Source organism: Chelonoidis abingdonii, chromosome 1 (genome assembly GCF_003597395.2).
Source record: "Chelonoidis abingdonii isolate Lonesome George chromosome 1, CheloAbing_2.0, whole genome shotgun sequence".
Taxonomy (NCBI): Eukaryota; Metazoa; Chordata; order Testudines; family Testudinidae; genus Chelonoidis; species Chelonoidis abingdonii.
In genome coordinates, this window is record NC_133769.1 from 186,656,761 (window position 1) to 186,670,717 (window position 13,957).

Consider the following 13,957-nt stretch of genomic DNA (forward strand, 5'->3'; position numbering starts at 1 on the left):
GTTTCTTGGGCAAAATATACATGTTGCTCAACTTCTTCTATTTGTTCTCCCTTGATCGTTATTTGGGCTTTTGCCAAGGTATCAGGCTGCATAAATTTTATTTTGAAGCTGTTAATTTTCAGTTTGATGTGGCTGCTTTTTGTGTTGAGTTCTCACAGCATTTTCTGTAGTGTGATAGTATTTTTGGTGATCAACACAATATTGTCCGTGAATCTGAGATGGTTTAACTGCTCTCCAATGATATTGATTTCACCCTTCCGATTCATCTGCCTCCTTCTGATTCATCTGCCTTTTGAGGCAGGCTGTGAAGCATTTTGGTGAAACCTTGTCTCCTTGTTCCACACATTTCTTGACTGGGATGCTACTGGGGTATCAAATATTGTTACATTTGTAGTGCAGTCAGAATTTGCTTCCTTTAATAGTTTGATATAATTTGTGTTGATGCTCTGCTCTGCAAGAGCTTTCAGCATTGCATAGATCTCTACGCTGTCAAACACTTTTTCATAGTCAACGAAGACAATACATAAAGGAATTTGTATTCCCTTGAGTGTTCCAATAGCTGGTTGATAGTGAAAATATGGTCCATTGTGCTGAAATTCCTTCAAAAGCTTGCCTGCTCTCTTGGCTACTGCTCATCTAGACTCTGTGAGAGTTGGTTTGTTCTTATTTTGGTGAACAGCTTGTAGACATGTGAGAGCAGGAATATTGGAAGATATATCTTTAGATCTTCATGATTGCCCTTCTTGTACAGCACAATGGTAGTGGACTTCTTCCAGCTAGGTATCTTCTGCATTTTCAAGTAACCACTAAACCTCTGAGCAAGGGTTTCCCAGAGGTCTTGGCCTCCAACTCTTATAATTTTGACAGTTAGTGCATCTTTACCTGGGGCTTTTCCTTCCTTCATTTGGTGAACTGCATGTCAAACTTCACTGACAAGGACTGGGAGTACATGGTCGTTGGTCTGTTGAAGTGTTGGTACTGTGACTTATCTGAGACATGAACAGATCAGTGTAGGAATCTTTGCAGACTGCTTCCATCCCTGTTCTGTCAATTACTCATTTTCTGTCCCTGTTCTTCAGTGTCATTATTGCTGACCTGTATGCTGTCAATTCCCTTTTGCATCTTTCAAGCTTCTTTAATGGTCTCTAAGAGCCTTTTATTTTGGTATTTCTCGAAGTCCTCCTTTAGTAGTCTTCTTATCAAGTTGCAGAGAAGGGAGTACTCAAGTTTGTCACCATCATTTCACTTCATATTCCTCCTTATCTAGCAAGTTCTGCTTTTCCTCCAAGATTCTTCCTTTCACTGTTTTTTGTCTTTCTTTCTCAGCTAATATCATGCATTGCCTCAATTTATCAGTGAAGTTTTTATAATCCTCATTGCAGTTATTTGTAAGACTCCAGTCTTCCTTGGAAATGATCACTTTCAAGATTGCCTCGTTGAATATTTTTGGCTGCTGTCTCTGATTTGCCATCTGTAGTGTTTTCTTTTCCACCTTTTTGTTGAATTTGAGCTTTGCTCTGAGCAAGCGATGGTCACTACCTGTGTTAAATGATAGTACTACTGAGAAGTTCTGTGCAATGAGCCACTTATCAATCAGACTATAGTCAATCTCATTCTCATTCTTTGCATTGGGCGTGATCCATGTCCATCTCCTCTTGGCCTTCTTCTTAAACCAGTTGTTATCAATGAACATTTCTTTCGTCTCTGCCAGAGTTGCCAGCCACTCTCTGTATGGATTCTGTTTGCTGACGCCAGACCTTCCAATAAACTTTTTACCTTCTTTCCCTCTTCCAATGTTGGCATTGAAATCTCCCATTGCAATTGTATATATGGATTTTTGAGCGAGGGTTTTCTCTAACCCCTGGTAGAATTCTTCCACATTGTCATCTTTGTTTGTGGAAGCACAGATCTGAATAATCTAGACGGTGCTGTTCTTGTTCAGTTGGAGGTGTAGTACTCTGATGCGCGATGACTTGAACTTGCAGGAGATGATTTTTGGAGACCATTCCTTGATGATGAAGCCAATTCCTCCAATGGTTCTCACGCTTTCTCCTTTTCCCAACATGATGGTGTTTTGTCTCTCCACTTCACTTCCATCTCCTTTCTTCATCTTGTTTCGCAAAGATCAAGAATGTTGTAGGCTGTCCTTGCCTTCTCCTCCATTATATAGTTGATCAAATCATCTCTCATCAGTGTCCTGCAGTTATAGGTGCACACTGAGAGGGCAATCCTTTTTCTGGCTACTGAGATTCTTACCAGCCTAGCATTGACTGAACTCCCCACCACCATTGTAGAATGGATTGAGGAGCGCACAAGGAGTTGGGGCCTATTTATTCATTTTGTTTTAGTCATTTCTTCATCCACCCACTGGCTATGCTGTCAGTGGTGCATTTACCTCCTCAACTTAGCTAGCACCCAATCTCAAGAAAGAGGACAATTGTCTTCTCCCTGGGTTGGTAGTCTGACACCTTAATAACATAGTTGAACCTACTGAAGAAAACGCTTCACTTTCAGAAAATGCTGTCAGAAAAGCCAGTCACTGCTGCACTACTTTGAGGAGTTGAGGTAGGATTTTGCAACAGTATTCCTAATACTACAGCTACAATGAATTAAAAGTAAAATAGAATTTTCTGAATGTTTTTAGAAAATGCTTGCTATAAGACTTTATGCTAAGGCCATATCCAGCTTATGTTTATAGTTAAACCTATAATCCCATCTCTGTTTAGCTCAAAAACATGAACAAAATCTCTGAATCTTCTTATCTCCAAAATTGTGTCAACAGTCATAGCAAAATGACAGCTGTTCTGTTGTTACGAGCATATATGTTATTTGACACTGGTTTCATTCTGGTTACAAATAAAATGTCAGACTCCTGGACAATTGATTTGTGGTTTGTATGATATGTATGATCAGGTTGCTGATCATATTTAAAAACTGCTCATCAAGTTTATTTATTGTGGTACTTATTTCAGAAAAGATTATATTTGTATAGAATTCTGCATTACTCAAAGAAAATGGTCTCTTTCCTAAAAATAAGCATCTGCTATGACATTTTGCCAACTTCTTTCAGTCACTAGAACTCAGAGGAGAGAGTATAGTATGGGAGAACCACCTACTGAATATTCCCTGAATTCAAGCACTGCCACTGCATGTATTTCATTTGAGGACTGCAGCCAGCGAATCCAATATCACCATAAACTGTAGCAATGTCCTAATGTCTATAGAGGCCTGAACCTCCTGCCAATGTCTGTTCCTGAGTCTTCCTTCTGCCTTGCGACTGCTGATGAGCCATATTTCCTAGACCAGGGGTTGGCAACCTATGGCACGCATGCCAAAGGTGATTTTTGATGGTGTGTGGCACGGGCTGAGCTGCCTGCTCCTGGATTGGGGCTTTCTGATGCTGGCTCCTGCCAGCTGGTGTCCCACTGCTGGTCCCACTCAGCGCCTGCTGCTGGCCTGGGTGAAGGAACCCCAGGCTGACAGCGGGCTGAGACCCCAGCTGGCAGGAGCCAGTGGCCGAAACCCCAGAGCGGGATGGGCTGAGTCACTCAGCCCACCGCCGCTCTGGGATTCTCGCTGCTGGCTCCTTGCCAGCCAGGATATTCCCCGCTGCAACCTCCTCAGCATCCACTGCTGGCCTGGGTGAATGAACCACAGGCTGGCAGAGGGCTGAAATCTTGGCTGGCAGGAGCCAGCGGCTGAAACCCCAGAGGGGCAGCAGGCTGAGCTGCTTAGTCACTGTTCTGGGGTTCTGGCTGCTGGCCCTTTGCCATCTGGGGTCCCCCCCGCCACAGCCCCACTTACCTTGCGCAGGTCCCCTGCCAGACAGAGCAGGCCTCTGGCCCTGCTCAGCCCTACCAGTGGCTAGCTCCACTCACCTCAGCTGTCAATCTGGGGTTCCAGCTGCTGACCTCCTGCCAGCCGAGGTCTGGATCTCCAGCCTTGCTCAGTCTGCTTTCTGGCCTGGAGTCCCAGCAGGCCACCCTGGGCTCTGCTCTTGGCCTTGGATCAATGTTCTGCAGCCTCCCTGCTGTGGCCCACTGTCCCCAGCCTGGAACAGTGAGGATTGCACATGAGGCAAGAGGGGGGTGCAGCTCAGCACCCACATCGAAAAATTGCTTATCTCAGCCCACACTGCATTTGACTGTGTGCCTGCCTTCTATTGCCATTTTTTTCCACACTGAGAGTTGAAGGGAACATTTGACAAAATGGCAGCTCCTAAGAAAGCAAAGCTAGATGTCCGATCATTTCAGCCTGCTTGGACAGACGCATTTGGATTTATTGAAAAGAAGGACCATGCTATTTGTGCTTTCTGTTATGAAAATGTTGTGTGTCGCACATCAAGTGTTTGACGACATTTTGAAACGAAGCATGAGAAAACCTTTCTTGACGAAGCAGACAAGAGTGAATCAATCAAAAAGGCAGTAGCAGCCTATGAGAAGCAAAGCAGTGTTTTTAAAAGCTTAAGTGTAAGTAAAAATCAAGCTACAGAAGGAAGTTACAAGATTGCACAGTGCATTGCAAAAAACAGAAAGCCGTTTACAGATGGGGAATATATAAAATAAGTTTTCCTCAGCAGTTCGGAGATTTTGTTTAATGATTTGCCAAATAAAGATACAATCATATCTAGAATAAAAGAACTGCCCATTTCTGCCAGAACAGTTGAGAGATGCATAAGTGAAATGGCAGAAAACATTAAGGAAAAGCAGACAACTGCATTGAAAGACACAGCAGTGTTTAGTGTTGCAGTTGATGAGAGCGTGGATATAAACGGTGTTCCACTTTTGGCAGTTGTTGCAAGATATTGTGCTTCCGATGAAATCCAAGGGGAACTTTGTTGCCTAAAACCCCTGCCTGGCACAACAAAGGGGGAAGATATACTGGAAAGTTTTGTAAACCATTTTGAAGAACAAGAAGCTGACATCAGAAAAATATTTTGTGTGACAACAGATGGTGCGCCTGCCCTGGTGGGAAAACAGAAGGGATTTGTAAAGTTACTTGAAGATCAAATTGGCCATCCGACAGTCAAATTTCACTGTATCATCCATCACGAAAACCTGTGTGCTAAGATTTCTAATTCAGAGCTTAATAATGTGATCACTACCATGGTGAGAATTGTAAATTTCCTTGTTGCTTGATCTGCTTTGACTCACAGACAGTTTCAAGCACTGCTAGAAGAGATGGACAGTGCTTATAATAGCATTCCACTTCATAGCAACATTCAGTGGCTAAGTCGTGGCAAGGTTTTGATGCGCTTTGTAAACTGTTTTGATGCAATCAAGGCCTTTTTGTTGGAAAAAGAACAAAAATTCTCTGAACTGGATGATGACCAATGGCTGTGTAAGCTCATGTTTCTAATTGATATCACTGCTCGCCTAAATGAACTCAACCTCTGCCTCCGGGGTGCAGGGCAAAGAGTTCTGGATCTTTATGAAGCCTTGAAAGCATTTGTTATGAAACTAGCAGTTTTTTCCAGGGATATTCAAACTTCTACTTTCCACTACTTACAACTCATAAAAGAGCCATCGACACGTTGCTCTGTCAATGTTAATGAGACTGGAAAGTACATGCAAGAACTGGAATCAGAATTTTCTGACAGATTTCAAGATTTCCAGTGATTTGGCCCAATGCTTTCTTTTCTAATTAAACCTGAAAAGTTCAACGAAAGTGACTTGGATTTGTCTGTATTTCAGTGGATGGGTGTTGAAGATTTCGAAATGCAGCTCATTCAGTTAAAAAACTCAGAACTGTGGACATCAAAGTTTGTAGATCTGTGGAGCGCTCTTGAAGCTACCGAGAGACATCATGGGGCCTCTGTTCTGACCTGCTGGATGTCCCTGCCAGTGAAATTTAACTGTTTGAAGAAAATTGCATTTGCAATGCTTTCAGCGTTTGGATCCACATACCTGTGTGAACAGGTATTTTCACACATGAAATCTGTCTTCTGTCCCTCTCGGAGCCACTTAACAACTGATCGCTCAGAAGCCTGTGTGCAGCTTAAAGTATCCAAGACATTGGAAAACTCAGCAAGGAAAAGCAAGGGCAAGGATCACACTAAACTGATAAGATCTGTATTTTAATTTAATTTTAAATAAAGCTTCTGAAACATTTTGCAAACCTTGTTTACTTTACATATAACAGTAGTTTTGGTTATATATTATAGACTTATAGAGAGACCTTCTAAAAAAATGTTAAAATGTATTACCGGCACGTGAATCCTTAAATTAGAGTGTATAAATGAAGACTCGGCACACCACTGCTGAAAGGTTGCCGACCCCTGCCCTAGACCATGGACCAATGGCAGTGAGCCATCTATCTATCCTTCTAGGACCTGGGATAGATGAGCCCAGTATGCTCTGAGATCCCAAGAAAGGGGAGACCTCTGTTCCTCTTTGGCCCTGTGAGAAAGCGTTATAGGGCAAGAAACACTGTAAGCACTTTGCTGCACAAAACCATACTGGTGTTTGGTGATAGGAATATAAATACAATCACACAAAGCTGCTACTTGCTAACAGAGTCTGAGAGGTTTCCTGGGACCTCAGATGATGCCCCGTTATAGCATGTCACTTCAGAAAAACTGGATGGTGGCAGATCAATTTTGCATTTCTTCAAATATTTGAGTTAAGCAGGTGGATCAGTCCTTGACATAGAGCAGAGGGATTTATTATGTCACTTTCTTGAACAGCACTGTGTGCAGATATCAATATAACTGGGTTCGCCCTCTTGACAATATCATTGTTTTTCTTGACAATATAACTATTGACCCTATACCATACAGGACATAGACCCGCTCATGAATCTCTGCTGAAGCATCTTTCCTGGGAATTTTTATCATCAACACATCTCTATTTCCATTTATAAAAATATTAAATCTGGGAATTTGGAAGATATTTTTTCTAAATAGGAGGACATTGGACAATTTTTTTCAAAAATTATTTTTGATTTTCCTGTTTTGTTTCCAACTGTTTGAAAATGCTTCCTTGAAACCAGACATGTTCAATGCTATAAAACATTACTGGAAGTTATTGAAATTTTTCAAATATAGAAACATTGAATAAATTCCTCCCCTTCACACACACACAAAAGTCTTCACATTTTTCAGCCACCTCTGTTTAATGATAATGATATTCTGATTGTAAAGATAGCATAAACATGTAATCGCATCAGCGTCAGTTGTTTCCATATTACTCTTCCCAGAAGGACAAGTGATAACATAACTGTATGAAAATACGAATATATTATTTTGTGTATGCCCATATATGCAGTACTTTATGTCTCTGGGTACAGGCTGATGCACATAAATAAAATGAAATAGCAACTCACAATTAAAATTAAGCCTAAAATAAAGATATGAATACAGGATTTCTGTTGAGGACGCTATTTTTCTGTGAAAGACCAGTCAATTTTGAGGGCTATTTTAGGTTTGATTTCTTAATTTGATTTGCTTCATTCTGTTTTACCATTATTTTTCCTTGATAGTTATTTGAGATGGAGCTTTAAAAAGATAATCAGCCCTCACATTCACTTTTTACATTGCTATGGCTAGATTTCACTACACTTGCCCTGAGAAGGTAGTCCTATTTATTTCGGTGAAAATAATTGTAGAACAAAGTACAACAAGTTGTGACTAAAGAGCCAGAATCTGGCTATTAGTAGTTAGGTGAAATTTTATTTTTATTTGTATTATGGTAGAAACTCAGCCATGCTCAGAGACTCATTATAGTAGGCACTGTACATTAGAGCTTAGTGAAAAATCAAACTTTTAATCCATGGGAAATTTTGACATTTGTTTTCATCTTGAATCTGGATAACAAGTCAAAAGAAGGAAATTTTTCACAAATTGAAAAAATCCCATTTGGAAGCGTTGAAATGTGTCATTTTGATATTTCTAACAAAGTGAAATTTCAAAATTACTGAAAGGAAGTAATTTGCTTTGGGTTGCTGGATTGAATTGCATCTGCCTAAGGTTTGATTCCGATGATATACATGCAACTCTGTCAGAGGGGAGCCCATTATGCATGGGAGATGTAGTCTGGCCAAGGAGCCTTGCCTATAGGGAAGAATGTAGACATATGGAACCTGAACTACAATTCCCATGAGGCACCATGCTGCGTCAGCAGATTCAGCTCCATGTTTCAGTTTAGTTCAGTGAATGGGAAAGTTTGATTTGGTTCAAAATAAACCAACTTTCTCAACTGAAAATTAAAAATAAATGATAAAATTTTGATTTGGGGGGAACTGCATTTTTCTGTTAAAATCATTTTGACAGAAAATCCTTGACCAGCTGTACTGTACATACATATAATAAGAGCCCCAAAGAATTTGAAGTGTAAATAGCCAAGACAGACAAAGGATCCTGCTTCAGTACCTATCATTCTGTTCTCATTTGTTCTTGATCTCTAAACCTTGTGTACATGGGGAAATTAGTGCACAGCAATTTAGCTTAGTACACTTAGTACTCCTCAGCTCTTCATTCTGCTCAGAGCTCATTATGTTTGTAGCTCCATCTTCTTGTAGAATCAATAGTCTCTCCTTAGTTAAATCTTTTATTGTAATTCTTAAGTGAAGACCCTAAATAATAGTCCACTAAAGAGAAGCCCAAATCCTCAGATGGCTTAACCAGCATACCTCCATCTTATTAAAAATGTTGGCAGAGCTTCCATTTTGGACTCAACTGGTGTTTTATGTGTCTGAACTCTATTATCTGTGTCTGATTTAAAGGATAAGCACCTTAGGGCAGGGACTGTCTTCCAGTGTTTGCATAGTGCTATGTACAATGACAGCAGGCAATCCATCATAATAAATTAGGATGATAAAGCAGTACATTCCCTGTAGTACATTCTCAACCACACTGTCCTAACTTTAAATATCTCAGGTCAAAGGTCTCTTGGCACCTTCTTTAGGGGAGACAATTCTGCCCCTGAATAGACTTCACTTACAAAAAGGTTTTTTTTTTCCCCCTGATATTGACCCTACATTTTTCCATTCATAATTTTATCCTCTTATTTCTAATTATTTGTGCAATAATAATTTCTCTATTCTGGATGTTTCTACAGCAATCTGTAGATTCAGATGCAACACCAGCTTCCAAACCCCCACAACAAATCTTACATGCACCTTTTCCTCTTGGAGAAAGGAATGGAGAAGTAACCACAAATGCTTGTCAACTTGTTTAACGTATAATTGGGAGGCATCCAGTCACTTATACCAGTGCTAAGTGAGTGTAAAATACAACCTATTGGAGTGGTTCTATAATTGCTTTCCACTCATTTAGTACTGGGTTAAATGACAACTCAAGGTAAATGGAGACTTAGGCCTATGCAGATGTTTTGTTTTAATCTTTTCTCTCAGGGCTTGTCTACAAGAACATTTAGTTTGCAGCAAAGTAAAATGTGATTATACTGTACACTAGCCTGCTGTGATCTAACAGTCCATGTGCATCCTGCTGATGTGTTAACAGTTTCCTGGAGTACTTTGAGCTAGGCCAGTCTCAAAGTGACCATGATATTGCTGACTCATCCATTCCTCGCTGTTCAGAGGCAAATAAATTGAGTGTTATGCTGCTTGCTATAGGGCCAGTCTAGTTCCCATTATTGTCAATGGGAAAACTTCCTTTAATTTCAGTGAGAATGGAGCTGAGCCTTGTGTGGTCCTTTGTTAAGATCTGAAAAACAGAGGTCCTGTCTTCTTTCCATGCACTTTAAAGATCCCATGATATTATGTTAGGGGTATGTCTACACTACGGGGCTATTCCAATTTACAGAAACCGGTATTTAGAAACAGATTATATAAAGTCGAGTGCACGCGGCCACACTAAGCACATTAATTTGGCGGTGTGTGTCCATGGTCCGAGGCTAGCGTCGATTTCCGTAGCGTTGCACTGTGGGTAGCTATCCCATAGCTATCCCATAGTTCTTCAGTCTCCTCCGCCCATTGGAATTCTGGGTTGAGATCCCAGTGCCTGATGGAGCAAAAAACATTGTCGCGGGTGGTTCTGGGTACAGCCTCACCCCTCCCTCTGTGAAAGCAGTGGCAGACAACCATTTCACGCCTTTTTTTCTGGGTGAACTGTGCAGATGCCATACCACGGCAAGCATGGAGCCTACTCAGCTCAAGACAACAGTCATGGACACTGTAAACACCTCACACATTCTCGTGCAGTCTATGCTGAACCAGGACTTGCAAAACCAGACGAGGAGGCAGCTACGGCAGCACTACTATGAGAGTGATGAGGACGTGGACACAGAATTCTCTCAAACCAGGGGCTCCTGCGCTTTGGAGATCATGCTGGTAATGGGGCAGGTTCTAGCCATTGAACACCGATTTTGGGCCCAGGAAACAAGCCCAGACTGGTGGACCACATAGTGTTGCAGGTGTGGGACGATTCCCAGTGGCTGCGAAACTTTTGCATGAGTAAGGGCACTTTCATGGAACTTTGTGACTTGCTTTCCCCTGCCCTGAAATGTCAGAATACCAAGATGAGAGCAGCCTTCACAGTTGAGAAGTGAGTGGCAATAGCCCTCTGGAAGCTTGCAGTGCCAGACAGCTACCAGTCAGTTGGGAATCAATTTGGAGTGGGCAAATCTACTGTGGGCGCTGCTGTGATGCAAGTAGCCAAAGCAATCACTAAACTGCTGCTATGAAAGGTAGTGACTCTGGGAAATGTGCAGGTCATAGTGGATGGCTTTGCTGCAATGGGATTCCCTAACTGTGGTGGGGTGATAGATGAAACCCATATCCCTATCTGGGCGCCGGAGCACCAGGGCACCCAGTACATAAACTGCAAGGGGTACTTTTCCATGGTGCTGCAAACACTGGTGGATCACAAGGGACTTTTCACCAACATCAAAGGTGGATGGCCAGGAAGGGTTCATGATACCCGTGTCTTCAGGAACACTAATCTGTTTAAATGGCTGTAGCAAGGGAATTACTTCCCAGACCAGAAAATAACAGTTGGGGATGTTGAAATGCCTGTAGTTATCCTGCGGGACCCAGTCTACCCCTTGATGCCATGGCTCTTGAAGCCATACCCAGGCAAACTGGACAGTAGTCAGGAGCTGTTCAACTACAGGCTGAGCAAGTGCAGAATGGTGGTAGAATGTGCATTTGGCTGTTTAAAGGCACGCTGGCACACATTACTACTCGCTCAGACGTCAGACAAACCAATATCTCCATTGTTATTGCTGCTTGCTGTGTGCTCCACAATCTCTGTGAGAGTAAGGGGGAGACCTCTATAGTAGGGTGGGAGGCTGAGGCAAATCACCTGGCCACTAATTACGTGCAGCCAGACACCAGGGCAATTAGAAAACACATCAGGAAGCGGTGCGCATCAGAGAAGCTTTGAAAACCAGTTTCATCACGGACCAGGATACGGTGTGACTGTTGTGTTTGTTTCTCCTTGATGAAAACCCACCCCCTTGATTGACTCATTCCCTGTAAGCAACCCACCCTCCCCCTTCGATTGCAGCTTGCTTAAGGAAATAAAGTCACTATCATTTAAAAATCATGTATTCTTTATTAATTCATTATAAAAAGAGGGAGAGAACTGACAAGGTAGCCCGAGTGGGGTTTGGGAGGAGGATACGAGGGAAGGAAGAGGCCACTACATTTTTTTCAAAATAATGACAGCCTTTTGGTTGGGCTGTCCACTGGGGTGGAGTGGGCGGGTGCACGGAGCCTCCCCCTATGCGTTCTTGCACGTCTGAGTGAAGAGGCTATGGAACATGGTGAGGGGGGAGGGTGGTTATACAGGGGCTGCAGTGCCACTCTGTGATCCTACTGCCGTTCTTGAAGCTCCACCAGACGCCGGAGCATGTCAGTTTGATCTCACAGCAGCCCCAGTGTTGCATTCCGCCACTGCTGATCTTCCTGCTGACACCTCTGATCTTCCTGCCACCATCTCTCATCTTGAGCATCCCTCCTGTCCTCACATTCACTGGCATCTTTCCTGTAATTTGATACCCCATCCTTCCACTCATTCAGATGAGCTCTTTCACTGTGGGTCACTTCCATGATTTCTGAGAACATTTCATCTCGTGTCTTTTTTATCCATCGCCTTATCTGAGATAGCCTTTGGAACAGAGCAGGGAGGCTTGAAAAATTTGCAGCTGCAGGAGGGAGGGAAAAAGAGAGAGAAGTATTTAAAATGATACATTTTACAGAACAATGTTTATACTCTTTCATGATGAACAACGCTATTCACATTACATTGCACATGTGATTTCAGTACAAGGTCGCATTTTGCATCTTAATATTGAGTGCCTGCGGCTTTGGTGTTAGAGATCACAGACGCAGGTCTGGGCAACAGAATTCGACTTGCATGCCGCCATAGTAAGCCACTGTCTTTCGGCTTCTGCAACCTTATATACCCAGTGCCCTCCTTTCCCAAATACCAAGAAAATCCCATTGAGTGCTGCGTCTTTCCTGTTAACATGCAGCAGCAGAAACCAACCTCCACATCCAATTCCCTGGAATGATCTCATTACCCCTCCCCCCACCACGTGGATAGTATCAGGGAAGATCCCTGCTAGCCAAACGCGAAAAAGCTCAGTGTCAATCGCCACTCCCCATCTCACCCCTGCCCCTTGGCTAACTGCAGGGAAGGATTTTTTTTCAGCTACAGGCAAACAGTCCAGTAGGAAAGGCCACCTCTCTCCCCTTAAATAAATTCCCGTATTTCAACCAGGTTACTATGAACGATATCACTCTCCTGAGGATAACACAGGGAGATAAAGAACGGATGTTGCTTGAATGGCAGCAAACACCGGGACCATATGCTGCCAGGCTTTGTCATGCAGTGATACCAGATTACTTGCTACATGCATGGTGTGGTCAAATGTCCTATCATGGAGGACGAAATAAGGCTGCGCTGCCCAGAAAGCTTCTGCAAAGGCTTTTGGAGTACCTCCAGGAGAGCTTCATTGAGATGTCCCTGGAGGATTTCCGCCCCATCCCCAGACACGTTAACAGACTTTTCCAGTAGCTGTACTGGCTGCAAACGCATCCCAAGTTCTCAGGGCAAATTAATAATTAAAAAATGCTTGCTTTTAAACCATGTTTTATATTTACAAAGGTACACTCACCAGAGGTCCCTTCCATGGCTTCATTGTGTGGGATAGTGGCTTGGGAGGGCTGGGAGGGTAATTCCATCAGGCTGAGAAAAAGCTCCTGGCTGTTGGGGAGAACGGAGTGCTACGCTCTCTGCAAGCTCGTCCTCCTCTTCCTCCTCCTCCTCCTCATCTTCTCCGTCTGCAGAATCCTCAGGCATGGCTAAGATTACTCCCGCCTCGGAATCCACAGTTAGGGTGGGGTAGTGGTGGCGGACACTCCCTAGAATTGCATGCAGCTCAGCATAGAAGTGACATGTCTGCGGCCCTGCCCTGGACCTTCCGTTTGCTTCTTTGGTTTTCTGGTAGGCTTGTCTGAGCTCCTTAACTTTCACACAGCACTGTACTGAGTCGCTGGTATGGCCTCTCTCCATCATGGCCTTGGAGATTTTTTCAAATATTTTTTCATTTTGTCTTTTGGAATGGAGTTCTGTTAGCATGGAATCCTCTCCCCATACAGCGATCAGATCCAGTACCTCCCGTGCGGTCCATGCTGGAGCTCTTTTTCGATTCTCAGACTGCATGTTTACCTGCGCTGATGAGCACTGCGTGGTCACCTGTACTGATCAGCTCTCCATGCTTGTCAAACAGGAAATGAAATTCAAAAGTTCGCGGGGCTTTTCCTGTCTACCTGGCCAGTGCCTCCTAGTTCAGATTGTTGTCCAGAGTGGTCACAATGGTGCATTGTGGGATAGCGCCCAGAGGCCAATACCATCAAATTGCGGCCACACTAACCCTAATCCGACATGGCAATACCGATTTCAGTGCTACTCCCCTTGTCTGGGAGGATTACAGATACCAGTATTAAGAGCCCTTTATATCGATATAAATGGCTCCGTTGTGTGGACGGA

At 43.1% G+C, this 13,957-nt stretch overlaps 1 long non-coding RNA gene across 1 annotated transcript; it reads right to left on the reverse strand.

Annotated features, from left to right (window-relative positions):
* Nucleotides 1–11,490: 11,490 nt before the first annotated feature.
* On the reverse strand, nucleotides 11,491–13,312 carry LOC142046252 (uncharacterized). The gene is made up of 2 exons (XR_012655139.1): nucleotides 13,083–13,312; nucleotides 11,491–12,107 (listed from the first exon to the last, which is right to left on the reverse strand). It is a non-coding gene; the product is annotated as an uncharacterized LOC142046252 (long non-coding RNA).
* Nucleotides 13,313–13,957: the final 645 nt, after the last annotated feature.